We start from the raw sequence: 16365 nt of genomic DNA on the forward strand, positions 1-16365 counted from the left end.
ATTGCACCTTGGGCCCCAATCCTGCAAACATTTATATGCACAAACATGACGAGTAGTTCCATTGACTGTATTGGCCTGTCTGCATGCATAACAGTTACACATTGAAATAAATATCTGCAGGATGGAGGAATTAGAAGTAATTGCTTAGGAAACCCTGAAGATTCGTTCCTAAGAAGCCCTAATAATTCATATTATGAACAAAATATACCTATATGTTTCTGAGAAAAGGTGTTATTGCCAAAGTAATCAATAGCTATTAAAAGATCAGTGTGAACTTATTTTTAATTGATGAATTAGGAAAAATAAATTTTTTGACAGAACACTTTTTAAATAGTGTCTGGTTTTTTTAAGCAGTAAAAACGTTTTGTGTGACTCCCTTTTTGTTGTTTTGAATGACACTTTGGACAGACTCATAGCAACACTAAACTTTCTTGCATTTCCCTTTCCTCTTTACCCAATTCCTGTCTTCTGCCTATTCTCTCTCTGTTTGAGCTCTATTGTTGCTGTCACTGGTAAACATCCTCTAGCAGAGTCTGAGGACAGGTACAAAGCATAAACCAAGTAGCTAAAATAAATATATACAAAGTACTGTCAATTGAACAAAGTTAAAAATAAAACAGAAGAGAATTTTAAAATAATCACTAATCTCTTTTATTTATAGTAATCTTATGGTTTGCTTCTGACAATTATAAGTACAAAACATTCACATGAAAATGTGATTTTTTCAGACTGTGTTCTTTTAATCGATGATCAAAGATTTGACACTGCAGATTTTTTTCATCCAGCTACATTATAACTAGAAAGCAGGTGTTGCCTGTGTGACTGGCTGTTAGTTAGGCTCTGATCTTGCAAACATTTGGACACATGCTTAAATTAATTTAATCTGAGTAACGCCACTGTATTCAATTGGTACATCAGGATTTCCAATCCCAAATCCAAAATTGTAACTCAAATTCCAAAAATCACAAGATTGATTTAAAAGATATCTCAAAATAATAATTTTTAGTTCTTTTTATTTGTCTTCTTGCTTTTGAAACTTTACAATTCACATTTTCAAGCTTTACTCTGTAACCCCTATTTAAAATGAAAACTGAGATTCTTTTTCAAGTTGTGTCCCCATGGGTTCTCCACTCTGGTTTTTGGTGCATCCTCACACCGGCACTTGGAGATTCTTCTGTAGCCATGGTTTCCCACACCATGCATGCTCAGTAGCACCTCCTCTTGCTATAATGGCACGTGCATGGTGTGGATCCCTCTCTTCCTTCTCTACTGTCCTCGGCTGCAGATGAAGCTTTGCCGTCTCTATCTGAAAGACAAGAGTTAGTTTAGCATTCTTCTACCCTTGTCCAGGATAGTTCTCCTGTTAGACATTCTAATAACCTATATGTATATATACACATACACACACAAACATGCCCTTCGGCATAAAAGGTCCTCAAAATCCAAGACCCCACCCTTGGTACTGGATCCGGGGCACAAGGAGCACTGTTCCAAGTCTCCATACCCCTTGCACAAGGAACCAGACTTGGCACCGCGCAATTCCAGGGCTACAGTACTGCCCCACTGTCATGCAGCACCAGAGGAAGCACCAAAGTGGCATTTAGACATTGCTTCATAGAAGCCTCCAGCAGCAGAGCGCATCACAGCATCTAAGCAACACTGTGAAGACTTGCCACCAAGAATGGACACAGCACCGACCCTGGCACCAACCAGCTCACTGCACCATGTATCCCCGGCACTGCCGACGTCCCCATGTTTGTCTAGATGCTCGCAGTCTCACATGACTCAGGGTCCAAACCACCTGCCTGGGAAGGTGGCAGTTTCAACCAGAGGAGTGTCTTCTCATCACAGCACTACAGCCCCACGCACTCCAACTGGGAAAATGTACTGCCTACCATGGTTTACTCGCAGCACCCCCACCGTGGTTTGCTTACCACTACCCATACCATCAAGAACCAGCTCCTCAATGGTCACCTTCACAGGCGTGGTTGCCCCACTCACATGCTCCACCAGCACCATCTATGGTATACAGGGACCACCCCGTGTTGCCACAGCCCACTATGTCATCAACATATCTACCACCACAGCACTCGGGGGCTGAGGATTCCCTTTCAGAGGGTGAGGCTAGATCCCCTCTGCACCACTCCTCTTTTTCACCAGACAACACAGTGCTGATGGTTTCGCCTCTCACTGCAGATGACTCACAGGCTTCCCAGAAGGTATTTCAGCAGGTGGCTCAGGACCAGGAAAGGACCTGCAGGAGGTGCCAGTTAAACAACACAGACTTCTCTGCACACTGCAGCCTCCCTCTTCCTCCAGAACTGCAATGCCTCTGGATGAGGCCATTATGGATCCTACCAACATCATCTGGCAGACACCAGCATCCATCCCTCCCACTAACAAGAGGGCAGACATATGATATTTTGTGTCCTCTAAGGATGCGGAGTTTCTGTTTACGCATCCATAGCCAAATTTGTTAGTGGTGGACTCCCTCTGCAATAAAAACAAATCCTGTCATTGCACTCCTCAGGACAAAACAAGTAAGAAGTGGGACTTCATGAGGTGCAAATATTGTTTCTCCAGCACGTTGCTCCTGCCACGTGAACTACTCCACACTGAAGGAGTTGATTCCCACCTTGCCCGAACAGCAACTCCCAGCCCTCATTAATGTAATCCTCAAAGGGCACACCAGTGCACGCATGGCACTCCAGTCTACAATGGATGTTGTGGACATGGCAACAAGGGTCATGGCTTCTTCCATGGTCATGAGGTGCACGTCATGGCTCCAGTCCTTGGGGAGGTCACCAAGGATCTGCAACAGAAGGGGGAGGACTTTCCCTGTGACCAAACTCATCTGTTCAGAGAAAAAACAGAAGAGGACCAATAAATGACACTGTGGTTTTCACAAAAAGACTAATTTTATTTGTGGGGAGGGTTAAGCCATATAGACCACTGGTGCTGGGACTAGAATTCTGGTCCTTGATCTCCAGAAATATCAACTTCTGTTATTGGAACTAAGGGAAGATCTCTTTTAACTATCACCTGCAGACAGTTCTTTGTGATTTTTCTAAATTGAAAATAAAAAATATACATTTCTCCTTGTCCAAATTTCTGAATGATTTCAGCCAACATGAAGCATTGTGTCTCCATTCGCCAAATTCACATATGACTTTAAGCATGTGAATAGTTACACTAACATCATTAGGTTTACTCACATGGTGAAAACAGTTATGCATGTGCTTAAGTGCTTTGCTGGACTGGGGCCTAAAGTGGATTACACAGACGTGTTGTATTCACTGAGGAGAAACCTGGCATAGTATGAGAAACTGTGGCTTTTTTCCTATAATCATATAACCTCTGATCCTGCCCATACTCATGCACATTTTTGACTTTGCTCATGTCAGTAGTCCTTTGAAGTTAAGAGAATTCTCATGTGAATTAGGTTAAGCTTGTGTATACTTGCAAAATTAGGCCCATACAACTGTACTGCAGAAGGGACTGCTCCAGATGAAATTGGTAGGAATTCTACCATTGACTTAATTAGAGAAAGCCTCGACACTAAGGCCCCTGTCCTGCAAACAAATAAAAGCATAACTTAAACATACAAGTAGTCCCTTTGAGCCAAAAAAGGTCTACTTAGATGTGTAAAGCTACTCACATGCTTGTTTGCAGGACTGGGGTCCAAAGCAGCAAACTGGAGAAGGTGTGACTATATTTAGATGCAGGCGGAAGTGATGCTAATACATATAGGCCATGTCTACACAGACAGCCTCTGTCAGCAGAGGTCACTGTTGACAGAGAAACCTTGGCAGTACCTCTGTCGACAGATTGCATCTACACACAAAAGCAGATTGAAAGAGCAAGCTGATCTGTTGACAGAGAGCAGCCAGACTGCCCAGGCCTCTCTTGACAGAATGGCTGACTAGAAGTTCTGCAAACAGGGCTGCCAGGGAACCGGAAGACCTCTCTGTTGACAGAACTGTGTACATGGGCAATCTGTCAACAAAACACTGTCGACAAAGGAGTTATACCTGATTAGGAACAGGGATGACACTACCGACTGAACAGCTGAGTTTTGTTGACAAACTCTCAACAGGGGACTTTAACCATGTAGATGCTCAGTGAGTTTTGTTGACAAAAGCCCAGTTTTGTTGACAGAAGCTGCCTGTGGAGACGCGGCCATAGTGTTAATTGGTGTGAGCCACTTTTTCTCTGCCTTTTTTCCTATTTTGTTACCAAATTAAAAATCACATTTGTCTGAAAATGTATCTGCTATTGTTACAAGTAACACCAGAGATTGATATAAATGAGAAAAGCATAACAAAAAATAATGCATTAGACAAGCACTCTGTTTAAAGATGGTTTCAAAGTTTCAGTGAATGAAATTGTCCTATGGAAAAGAAGTATGTGATCATGTAATTACTGACTATATCATGGTAGATGCACACAGAGGAGACTGTAAGAAGATTGCCTAGGAAATTTTAATTATTATGTTTCTTAACTTTCAAGTGCTTGACTTTACAACAAAACTAATGGTCTTCTCACATAAATAGTTGGATGTAGTTCTATAAAAGTTAAAGCTTTTTTTTTTCTTTTTTAAAAGAAGTCACAATTTCAGTAATGTACAGGTATTTCTTAAATAGGGCCCATTATATTCCATAATTTCATAGATGAGGTATCCCTATAACTACTTGTGTTTGCAATCGTACTGTATACCAGTTATTACAAAAAAACCTCTTTGCTATTTAACTGAAAATGTGGGGACACCATAAAAATTGTTTTAAATCATATGCTGGTCTTTACTCATAGTTCTAATTCTGTAGTTAAATCACTTTAGAAACTGATGTAATTTGTCAGTACAATTTGGCTGCGTCTATACTAGCTCCCAACTTCAAAGGGAGCATGGTAAGTAGAGCGTTGGGAGATTACTAAGGAACTGCTGTGGTGCATATGCAGCACTTCATCAAGCTAACTCTCCCCCCATGGCAACTTCGAAGGGGCAAATTTCGAAGCGCTGACTTCCGTGTAGCTGCCGCTAACTCATGGGAACTTTGAAGTGCCCGGGCTACTTCGAAGTCCCTTTACTTCTCAAAATTTTGCCACTTGCAAGTTGTCACAGGGGAGAATTAGCTTAACGAAGTGCTGCATATGTACCACAGCACTTTATTAATAATCTCCTGACACCCTACTTATCATGAGCCCTTTGAAGTTGGGAGCTAGAGTAGACACAGCCTGTGTGTTACAGCTTAAGTCCATACAGGATTGTATCACTTTAACTACATTGGTTTTAAAACTGATTTAAATAAAACAGCACAACCTTTTTTGTGCCTAAAATAAGGGATTAATGTAAGGTCTACGTTCATTGCCTATGAAGTCCCTAATTTGGGTCCTGATTTGTGGCCCCAGACTCATGTAGACACCCATGTAAAGATTTTCCTGAGCAGATCAACTGCAGAATGAAAAAGACTGTTGGCACAGAAACCTTTTAATGGATTTTGTACATTACACTTATGCCTGCTATCATGTAATCAGCAATTTGGAGCAACAGATATGTTTACAAGTCACAGATGTTAAATGTTTTGCCTTAATAGAACTGAAGGGAAGCATACACACTAAATGAAGGTGTAATTATAAGGCAGGTAGGCATACCTATGATAACTTTAATCTAACTAGCACAGGTAATAATAGTGAAGATGTGATGGCACAGGCTTCAGCTCAGACTAGCTGCCTTGATACAAGCCTATCATGGATGTATTCTGCGTTTGTGTGTAGCCTTCATGACAATCACAACCTCATTTGCTAGTAGACGTAGCTGATCACAGAAAACAGGTTATTAAAGTGACTCAGATGGGTGACTGTGTCAATCTGTAACTTCACAAAAAGCAAGCAGTCAGTCCTGTAGCACCTTAAAGAACAAGAAGTTTATTTATTAAGTAACAAGCAAATGCCAGCACAGGAAGGCTCAATAGTTTTTTAGGCAAAACACTAATGGGCCACATCCATTTGTGGAAGCCTGGGAAGCAGTGGCTACCTGCTTTATAACACCTTGCTTCTAACGAAGCGGGTCTTTGCCCACGAAAGCTTACGCTCCAAAATGTGCTGGTCTATAAGGTGCTACAGGATGTCTCGTTGTTTTTGCTTTGTATCTGCAGACGTCGATATCCGCTGATCATTTTTTGCCGCTGAAGATGTGGCTACAGATACCAATGTCCTATCCCCTCGGGCTCTAGCTACGTGATAACAGCCCAACGCTACCTCAGGAGTAGGGGCACAAAGCTGTCCTGGTGCCTAGACACTTTGGGTCAGAAACTACTTCTCAGCCCCCGGGGAAAGCTGGGTCGCGCGACAGACGAGGTTCATGGGCGCCACTGCCTAAGAGGGGACAAAATACCAACAGGTGGCAGGCTCGAGGGATCCCTGGGGTCGCAGGTGCGCCCTGTCCCTCATGTGCACGGACTCATGGAAGCCTGGGGCTCAGGAAGCAGCGTGTCCTGCCCCAAGTCATGTGCTGGGGGGGCACGAGGTGCTGCTGGGCTCCCGGGCCTCGGTCATCCGTTTCGGGGGGCCCGAAGGGCGGCGCATTTGGGGCTGAGGCCCCCGTGGGGGCGAGCAGGGGGGAGAGGCCGCTGGAGTCACAAGGTGCCCCTGGGGCTCCGGCCCGCGATGAGCTCACCAGCAGCCTCCCAGAGCCTGGCGGCGGCCGGCACACGGCCTATGAGCAGCCAGCAGGCTAGGGGAGCGCGCGCGCGCGCGCGCCTCCGCCGCCCGCGACGGGGAGCGGGAGCGCGCGTCGCTGGCGGACTGTGCATCGCGGCCGGCGCGCTCCCGTGCGTGGCGGTGTCTTCTCGGCCGGCGGCGGCGGGAGGGAGCGAGCGAGCGGTCGGTTTGTAGGTCGGGCCGGGCCCCAGCCGTGTCGGCTAGAGCCTCGCAGCGCGTCGCCCCGCAGCCGGGACGGTGAGGGGGAACCAGGCCGCTGCAGCGTGGTCCCGCCCAGCGCCCACAGGTGAGAGAGCGGCCGGGCGGTCGCTGAGGGGCGCAGGGATCTCTCGCGGCGGCTTCCCCGCCTCAGTCCCCGCCCGGGCGGCCCCGCGGGAGGCGGGTGGGCGCCGCGCTCGGGAGCGGCCCAGTGCCAGCCGGGGGGAAGGACGGGCGGGAGAGGCGCTGCGGCTGCGGAGGAGCCTCGGGACCAGGCCCCGTCGCGGCCTAAGCGCAGCTTCGGCGCCCCGGCTTCCTCCTCCCGGGAGCCGCCGGCCTGAGGGCGAGGGGGCAGGGCGCGCGCCGGCCCCCGGCTCCGTGGCGGGGGGAAGTGCGCCTCAGGCGAGCTCGGCCGCGGGCGCCCGGCGGGGTGCGCGGGGAGGGTGAGCGCCGCGCCGCTGGCAGGCGGACGCAGCCCGGAGCCCGCCTGCAGCCGAAGCGGTTTGTTTTGAGGCCGTGTGTGGGCCCCGGGGGCATGGTGGACGCGCCGCTCCGCCTCCGGGGCTGCCCCTTTGTGAGCCGGGCGGCCGGCCGGCCCCGCTGACTCGTGCGCTTTGTGTCTGTGCTGCTGGAGGGCAGCCGAGCGGGGAGCTCGCAGCCGGCCATGGCGAAGGTCAGCCGGGCCCGGCCTGTCCGGGAGCGAGAGGACTTGGGCGTGGGGTCGCGTTGCCAGCCCCCGTGTCAGTGGAGGCAAAGGCTGGGGAGCTTCAGCGCGCTGCTGGCCCCCGCGCCTCCAGGGATCCACACCGGTAGGGGCGTAGTTGGGCCGCTGACCTGATCGCGTAGGGCAGTTCCTCCTCCCAGACCAAAGTTCTCATTATTCTCTCACCTCCTTCCTCTTCCCTGGGGAGAGCAACGAGGGGGAGTTGTGCTCATCATTCTGCCCTTCCTCCTTAGGGGCCCAGCTGAGCACCTCTGTTTTGCTCTTCCATTTCTTCCCACTCCTTTAAAGTTTAAATTAACATTGACTAGTTTGCAGCGATATACTATTACACTTGGTAGTGATGGACAAATTATAGTAACCACTCACTAAACTCATTGCAAGTTTCAGTGCAGCCTGTAGATTAACAAGTGGAAGAACTAGCTCCTTTGCATAATAGGAAAACATCCTGTGAATTACTTTGGGGTTTATTTCAAGATACTGTAAATGTGATAAATTCCTGTTCCTATGCCTTCCTTTGAAAATTTAGTCCTTTATACTTTATTTCCAATTTTTATCCATTTCTTCCCATGAACAATTCACTTAGAAGCTAAACTGTGAAATGGACTTAACTAGTTTCTTCTCTGTATTTCCCAAGTGAGGGACTCAGGAAGGTTTTAAATGAAGGTAGTGGCCTTGTGAACCTAGCAGTTTATGAAGGACACTTATGTACATTGAGTTCAACATACAAGAAAGTATGGGAGGGATTGTGGGATAAGCAGACAAATAGAGCAATGAGGCTACCTCTGTTGATGGAGACCAAGATTTACTAGGTCCTCTCTTCACTCCTAAATCTTTTAAAGTGGTCTAATGAGCCTGTAGGTTTAAGGAATTTGATGTGCAACCCTTTTAATGAAGCACTTACAAGCAATAGTGATAGAGTATCTTCACAGGTCTAGAAACTACAATATAGTAATTTGGGGGTAATATGGATCTTTACAAGGAAGTGGTTTAATTCATTGTAAAACAAACTTAAAGAATACATTTAATAGATAAGTCAAAGTAATTCAGTTTTGTGGCCATTTTTAGGCTGATCTGTTTATGTAGAAATTGAAATAATGGCATAAATGATATAACTAGTTTACATCTATATAAATTCGATGATGTCATCCATCACTAAAAAGTGATTGTAGTAGTTCTCTTTAGCTAGTGGACAGTAGCAGTCAACCTGAAAATGTAGAGAAACACTATCATGTAGTTCAGGCCCAAAATTTAGGGATTTATTAGTAATGCCAGGTATTATACAAGTTTAACCTCTCTAGTCCAGCATGCTAGGGACCTAACCAATGTCAAACGGGTGAGCTTGCTGAACCACAGGAGGTCAATGTTGTCTAGCACTGTTTCTTAAACTTTTGAGACAACAGAACACCAAACAATATTTTTATATGGGACACCTATGAAAAGGTTCTTCAAAAAAATTGTTGCCAGACCAAAACAAGTAGTAACATATAATCAAAACAAAATGAAGTAATTTAATTAGGTATCAGATCAATGAAGAAGTTAACATTGTATCTGGTTTTAATAACAGAAAATGTATAACATCAGTGTATGATATCAAAAAAGTGTCAGATGTTCACCGCACACATGCGAGTTGTTCACAGATCACCAATGTTCTGTGGAACATAATTTAAGAAACACGGGTCTAGCAGTATTATCAACATTTCCACTGTTTACTGGGCTCTTAGAAGACAATTAGAGGTAGGTTAGTGCTAACTAACAGAACAGACCACTGAGAGTCAGGACTCAGGGGTCTAAACAACTTTATGGGGCTGGGGGAAACTTGTCCATACCCATAATAAGTGGACGTTTGGCTGACTAAAATCATGCTGGACCAAGGATGTTGGAGAACCAGAGATTGCTAGAGAGGTTTAGTCTGCAGTGAATTTGCTAGAAATAAGGACCAGAAAGAGAGATTCTGATTGGCTTCAAACAAAAGTGAAAATTAGTCCATTCTAATGTAAGTTAAACTTCTGTGTTTTTAGTTCTAATAAATTTCTTAGTATCAGGTAAAGAAAGGTATGTCAGTATCTTGTCCAATGACCCCTTCAATCAATTTTCTTTGTTTGCCAGGTAGTAAACTTCTGAAGTATACATGAAACTTTTTTAATCTTTAAAGAAATGCTAATTTGTTGTTTTTTTAACAGTGGGCTCAGCCAAATAATTTCCTAGCATATGCTATTTTACAGCACAGTCATAGAATACATGCCACACAGACTGCACTGGGTAAAACAAACAAACAAAAAGTGATGTACCACTTTAAAGACTAACAAAATAATTTATCAGGGCTACATCTACACTTGCCTAAATCTTCGAAATTTCAAAGATTACTAATGAAGCCCTGAAATGCATATTCGGTGCCTCATTAGCATGCCGTCAGCTGCAGCTCTTCAAAATTGCTGCTTTTCACTACTGCGCGGTTCGCCCAAATGAAGGTCCGTTTTGAAAGGTCCCTTCCAACTTTGAAATCCCCTTATTCCTATCAGTACATAGGGGATTTCAAAGTTGGTGGGGACCTTTTGAAAAGGACCCCCATTTGGATGAGCTGTGCAGCAGTGAAAAGCAGCAATTTTGAAGAGCCATGGCCGCCAGCAGCATGCTAATAAGGTGCTGAATATGCATTTCAGTGCCTCATTAGTAATCTTTGAAATGGACATTTGCATGGCCATTTTGAAGATTTGGGCTAGTGTAGACATGGCCTAGGTGATGAGCTTTTGTGGGGCAGACCTACATCTTTGGTACCTTGGGTAGTACATTTTCAGGTAATAGGACAGGTTTACCTGATCTGCTGTTCAATTAGTGCACGCTTCTCCATGGTAGAAGAGCTTTTAATACAGTAAATTTCAATGTGAAATGCCCCAGTAATATACTGTCAACATTTTTGCAGAGCTGGTAGTGTAAAACAAACAGTTTCAATGCCAAAATAGCATAAATACTTAATTTACTTTCTGCAGTGCCTTATCTATAGTAATTTCTGAATTCTAATCCAGACTGTGCACTGATTTTTCTGTATGGCTTTGGGCGAGGCATTTCAACTTTGTGCCTCATTACCATTATCTATAAAATGGGGATTGATGTAAGGACTGGTTAATATTACTGAAGTGCTCTCATTGTATAAAAGCTAGGTAAGTAAAATTAACCCTAGATCCATGTTCTTTGTTTTCCTGTGGGTGGAGTTGGGAGAGGGAGGGGCATAGGTCTGGTGGTGGTGTCACAGTATTTGTCACAGGGCTGTGATTTGAATATTGAATTTCAATTTACTTTATTTCCGCAGTGACAAAGTATGTAGTGCAAAAACAGCAGTCTCCAGCTCCCTTTGGTTTTCCATATCTGGAATTTTCTCAAACACTTTATAATACTTCATATTTCAGTGTAGGAAAGTTGGTGTAAAATATATGTAGGCATGTACAACTGAAAACAATAGCTGACCATGTCTTCCTTTTGTGTATCTGATCTGAGGTCAGAGTTCTGTATATTTTCTTGTATTAGTTGATGACCATGTGAACACACACAGCAAAGCAAGCAGAGTGCAGCACCTTGCATTTCTTAAGCTATTGGTGATGTCATCTGCTCTTGAAAGACAGCAGAACTTTGAACTTCGGTCTTTGGTGTTGGCAAGTATAAATCCTTTCAGTTCACCTTTAAAGGTCTGCTCTTTCATTTATTGTGCATTATTCTCAATAAATTTTATGATGATACAAGAGATCCTAAAGCAGGCCCTAATACTGCAGTGTGTGACTATGACAGATTTCCGATTAGTTAATTTGTGTTGGGATTTGGACACCATGTACTCTAAATTATGGATACACTGAAAGGGAAGTATGTTTAAGTGGTATTTACATACTGTTTATGAAGTATTTTCAAACAGCTGCACCTGGAAGATGGGCTTCAGATTTATGTAGGTAATGTCCATATTAAGTGTGATTAATATACAGACTGTCTAGAGAGTTAAATGATTTTGATCTACAAGGATTTTTTTTTACATTGTTATTGATTTGTAAAGGAGAACAAAACATCAGAGTAAATTACATTAATGGAATTTCCTGTTGATGGTGCCTAGCTTAATAATGTAGGTATGTTGAAATGTTTATCTTTTATTGTTCACATTCTCTATAAATCGGAATCTTTACTTCTGTATTAATAGAGAACTTCCTCTAAGCTTCACTATGGTAAGATCCTATTTTTATACATCCCATTAAAATTTGCTGTAGGGTGAAATTTGATGTAAGGTCTTTGTTTGAAAGGGAATTTTAAAATAAACTTACAAACATTTGTATGCTTTGCCTGTTTTTATAGCTTCAAAATTGGTTAACTTTTAAAGTGCAATTCTTAATGATTATTCTTAATACTATTTTATGTTTTCAAAATATTAATTTTGTAGTCTCTTTTTAAAAAGTTATTGCCCACTGAGACACTGGGTGCAGATCCTGGACGCTGTGGTCATTTAGTCGTCAGTGGGATGATTCTTAAATTAAATGTCTGTGTACTATGTAGTCCTTAGCATAATCACAATGAAGCCATGACAATCTACCATACTATTTTGAAAACATTCTCATTAATATTTTCCCAAGTGTTTGCAATTCTGAAATCTTTTGAGAAACATAACATTTGAGTTTACAAAAATGAAGATTTTTTTTTTAAGTGATGATAATACTCAGGACCAAACTAACATATACAAATATGTGGTGGTGGTGATTTTCCATAGGTATATTTGAAATCCAATGTATAACTTGCTACCAAGGCCTTGGTCTTACCTTGACTTCTGTGCAAATGGATCATCGTTAACTTCAGTGGAACTCCGTGCGGGAGTTCGCAGGAGGGCACTTGTACAGAATTCTATTTAGGATTGTGGACAGGCTCCTTGTCTAAAGACAAATTATGCTAGTTTAATCAATTTAAAAGCCAATTTTACTTAAGCAGGTGCAGCTTTTGTGTGCAGACAAGGCCCTAATCTTTCTTCTCTCATCCTTAAGGTATGATTCTGTTCTGATGAGTAGCTGTAAAAATGGTGTCTTACCCAAGTTTTGCTCTTTGTATGTATTCTGAGATATATCTCCTTATTTTTAGTTACTAAAGTATGACTTTAAAAGTTAATTTCTTATAGCAATGCAGAACTGCCATAGTTGAGAGGTAGATTTTCTTTCTTGTGCATCAAAGGAATTGTTTAGAATAGTTTTTTTTTTTTTTTTTTAAATCTTTTCATTTGCGAACCCCTGAATATTTTGAATGGAGGTGTGTTCCCCTTTGGAAATATTAAAGTATGGAGTGTGTGGACCCTCAAGGATTTGCAGATCGCAGGTTGAAAACCACTGTTCTTTAGTTATGACAGCCTTTTGTGGACTGCTCTGACATAGACTGCAGCCTTCATTTTGAAAAACATTGATTTATAGCATTCTAACTGCTTACATCTTTGCAACATTGATGGCAATGAAGGCACACAAAATGAAGATCTTTTGCACAGATGTGACTGAGGGGATAGTTTGATTGGAAGAATGGGCTCTGTTGAACATTGTAAGAACGCACTTTGGCTTTCATGTTGAGTTTATAGGGCTGATAGAAGAAACACTGCTTTACTGTCAACATGAACATGTTTGATGCTGAAATTGAGGCAGGCATGGTACCTGACTGATGCCATTTTCAGTCACTTGAGTGCAAAACTTCCAAGTAAGTTGTAATGTCTCTAGAATTAAAAAAAAAATCCTTCAAATTGTTAAAACATCTTTCCTGGTTGCAAAGTTAAGGACTCAAAAGTTTAAAAAATACAGAATTTATAGAGCCAATAGAACCTTAATTCTGTTAATTTTCCTGAGCAATGCATGATAGATGTGATTTTTTTTTTTTTTTTTTCTTAAACAGTTTATAATTTGGTTTAAATTTGAACAAACTATCCTGGGACAAAGAAAAGATACTTCTCTAACCTAAGGATTTTCTCCTTGAAGAATTTGAAAGGCCAGTTTCAGACAATGGAATCTGTTGTTAGAATGTCACAAAAAGGTCATAAAGTATTTGAAAAGTGTTAGTCTAAACTTTTCTCATCTGTCTTATTAAAAATAATGTATTTTAAAATGTGCCAGCAACTTTGAAATGACTATTTTAAATGGAGGTTTGCATTTTGTTTTTATGTTACTCTGTGATTTATCCTTCAGGTGCATGTTACAATTAAAATTAGGAAAACATAATTACAGGTTGAACCTCTCTAATCTGGAACTCTCTTGGCTGGCAACATCTGTAATCTGACATAATTTTAGTTAGCCAGATGACCATTTACCATGGTGTGGCCAAGTTTTCCCCCGTGATCTCATAAAGATTTCAGCCACCAGTCTTGCCTCTAAGGCCATGTCTACACTAGTCCCAAACTTCAAAATGGCCACGCAAATGGCCATTTCGAAGTTTACTAATGAAGCGCTGAAATGCATATTCAGTGCTTCATTAGCATGCAGGCGGCTGCGGTGCTTCGAAATTGACGCAGCTCGTCCCGACTGGGCTTCTTTTCGAAAGGACGCCACCTACTTTGAAGTCCCCTTATTCCCATCTGCTTAAGTCATTAACAGAAGGGCCCACTCCATTAAAATGCCAACTAACAGGTTTGTGGATCAGGAGTGTTTTTATGTCTGTTTTGTGCCCATTAACTCTTTGTCTAAGAGACTTTGAAGTCTGTCCAAAATCAAAAGCAAATCGACAGGGCCAGATGAATACCCAGAGACAAGCTACTCCAAGATAGTCACAAAAAAACCAAGAACAGAATACCACTAGTCATCACCTACAGCCCCCTACTCAAACCACTGCAACGAATTATTAAAGACCTACAACCTATCCTTAATCGGGATGCCACACTTCAGAAGGCCCTAGGTGACAGGCCTGTTCTCTCCTACAGACAACCTCCCAACCTTATGAGGATTCTCACCAAACAGCCACAGTCTATACCGCAGGAACACCAGTCATGGGACTTTCCCTTGCAACAAAGCCCACTGCCAGCTTTGTCCACGTATCTTTTCTGGAGGTACCATTACTGGACCTAACCAAGTTATTCACAGAATGATGGGCACATTCTCATGTTCCTCAACTAACATCATATATGCCATCATGTGCCAACAATGCCCGGACACTTTGTCTATTGGACAGACTTCAGATGCTCTTAGACAAAGAGTTAATGGGCACAAAACAGACACAAAAACACTCCTGATCCACAAACCTGTTAGTCGGCATTTTAATGGAGTGGGCCATTCTGTTAATGACTGAAGAGTTTGCATGTTACTGAAGGGAAATTTTCATAACACCCTTCAAAGAGAGGGTGCTGAACTCTTTCATGTTGAAATTGAACACACTAACACGTGGTTTGAGCCGAGATTGGAATTTTCTGGGTCACTATAGGGGCTCATTTACATACTTGGCTTAATCTAATTCTTAACCCCCCCCTTCTGCCCCTCTACTCTCTGATTTGCTTACCTTGATAATTTTTTTTCTGATTTGTCCACCTTGATCACTGTTTTTGTTTCTCTGTGCCTTAAATATTGAGTCTGTTCTGGTCTGGCTATGGTCTGAAGAAGCAGGTCTGTTCCATGAAAGCTCACCTAATAAATTATTTTGTTAGTCTTTAAAGTGCTACTTGACTGCTTTTTTGTTTTGATAGTATATAGATTAGCACGGCTTTCTCTCTGTTAGTATTCCATATGAAGAGTGAATAAAAGAGTAAGATTTCTGTCATATCCTGGCCTCGTTCCATTCTTTCTAAATAAATATCAGCCTGTTATGCAGGATCCTACAGCAGAAGCACGTGGGATTCAAAGCTTCTTGGGTCTGGGTAGTGAGTGATCATTATTCTTAGCTCTGGGATACTTAGGTGTATGTTGCAGGTCTGATATCCTGTCTTAGATTGCAGAGTCTCCACTACCATCTGCCTAGATCCTGGAACCAGTGTTTCAGCCCTCATTTGTTTATGCATACTCTCATCAGCGTTCCACCCTTGTGGTTTAATCCTTTTGTATACTTCAGACAGGTACAATAAGGAAGTTTTCTACCAGAAATTAATCCACGCAGTCATCAGTTTTTGGTTATCTCTACACTTACATACCTGTGGCGGCAGCATTTTTAATATACCTGTAGGTACACGTTACAATAAAAAGAATAGTGTATCCACACTACTGTGTGTAGCTCCCAGTATCAGTGACTCCCTTTTGTCAGAGCCTTTCAGTCAAGAAATTCTTCAGCAGCTTTTCCCTTGTGGAATGTATCATTGCAGCAAGGAGAGGGTCTAGCAGCTGGTCGGGGGTAGGGAAGAGGCCTTTCCATTCCTAGAGCATTTCTTTCACTGTCTTTCCCTGTGGTATTGAAATGCTCCGCAGTGGGGAGGCACTATAGTTGGAGAAGCCTAGCTTAGGTGAGTTGAGAGTCATTTCACCCTTCAGATTTGTCATTGCTCATCAAAGCCTTGCCTCACAGTTTGCAAAGCTCTTTATAACCATGCTAGGAGGACTACATGGGTATTCTCTACGTGTACCCAAAAGAAGTGTTCTATGTAGATGCATCCTTTGATAGCACATGAGATATGTAGACCAGTGCATAAGTGGGGATCACTCATCTCTCACTATGCAAGCACAATTGGTTCCCAACTTTCTGCTCGTAGGTGAAAACTCATAAGGGGGCACTAAATTACCATTGAAATACATGTAGAAGTCTGTGATTGGTTCCTAGTG

General features: G+C 42.7%; 1 protein-coding gene and 1 long non-coding RNA gene across 2 annotated transcripts in view; one reads left to right on the plus strand and one right to left on the minus strand.

The window, feature by feature from the left end:
- Window positions 1-700: 700 nt before the first annotated feature.
- Window positions 701-6707, minus strand: LOC142020694 (uncharacterized). The gene is made up of 3 exons (XR_012647483.1): window positions 6674-6707; window positions 2636-2854; window positions 701-1306 (listed from the first exon to the last, which is right to left on the minus strand). It is a non-coding gene; the product is annotated as an uncharacterized LOC142020694 (long non-coding RNA).
- Window positions 6708-6803: 96 nt separating this feature from the next.
- The window catches only part of SIAH1 (siah E3 ubiquitin protein ligase 1), a 35538-nt gene continuing 25976 nt past the window's right edge, over window positions 6804-16365 (plus strand). Inside the window, exon 1 of the mRNA XM_075008794.1 lies at window positions 6804-7003. The gene's annotated coding sequence lies outside the window, so the exon portion shown is untranslated. The remainder of the gene's footprint in view (window positions 7004-16365) is intronic.

This window comes from Carettochelys insculpta, chromosome 14 (assembly GCF_033958435.1).
Source record: "Carettochelys insculpta isolate YL-2023 chromosome 14, ASM3395843v1, whole genome shotgun sequence".
NCBI lineage: Eukaryota > Metazoa > Chordata > Testudines > Carettochelyidae > Carettochelys > Carettochelys insculpta.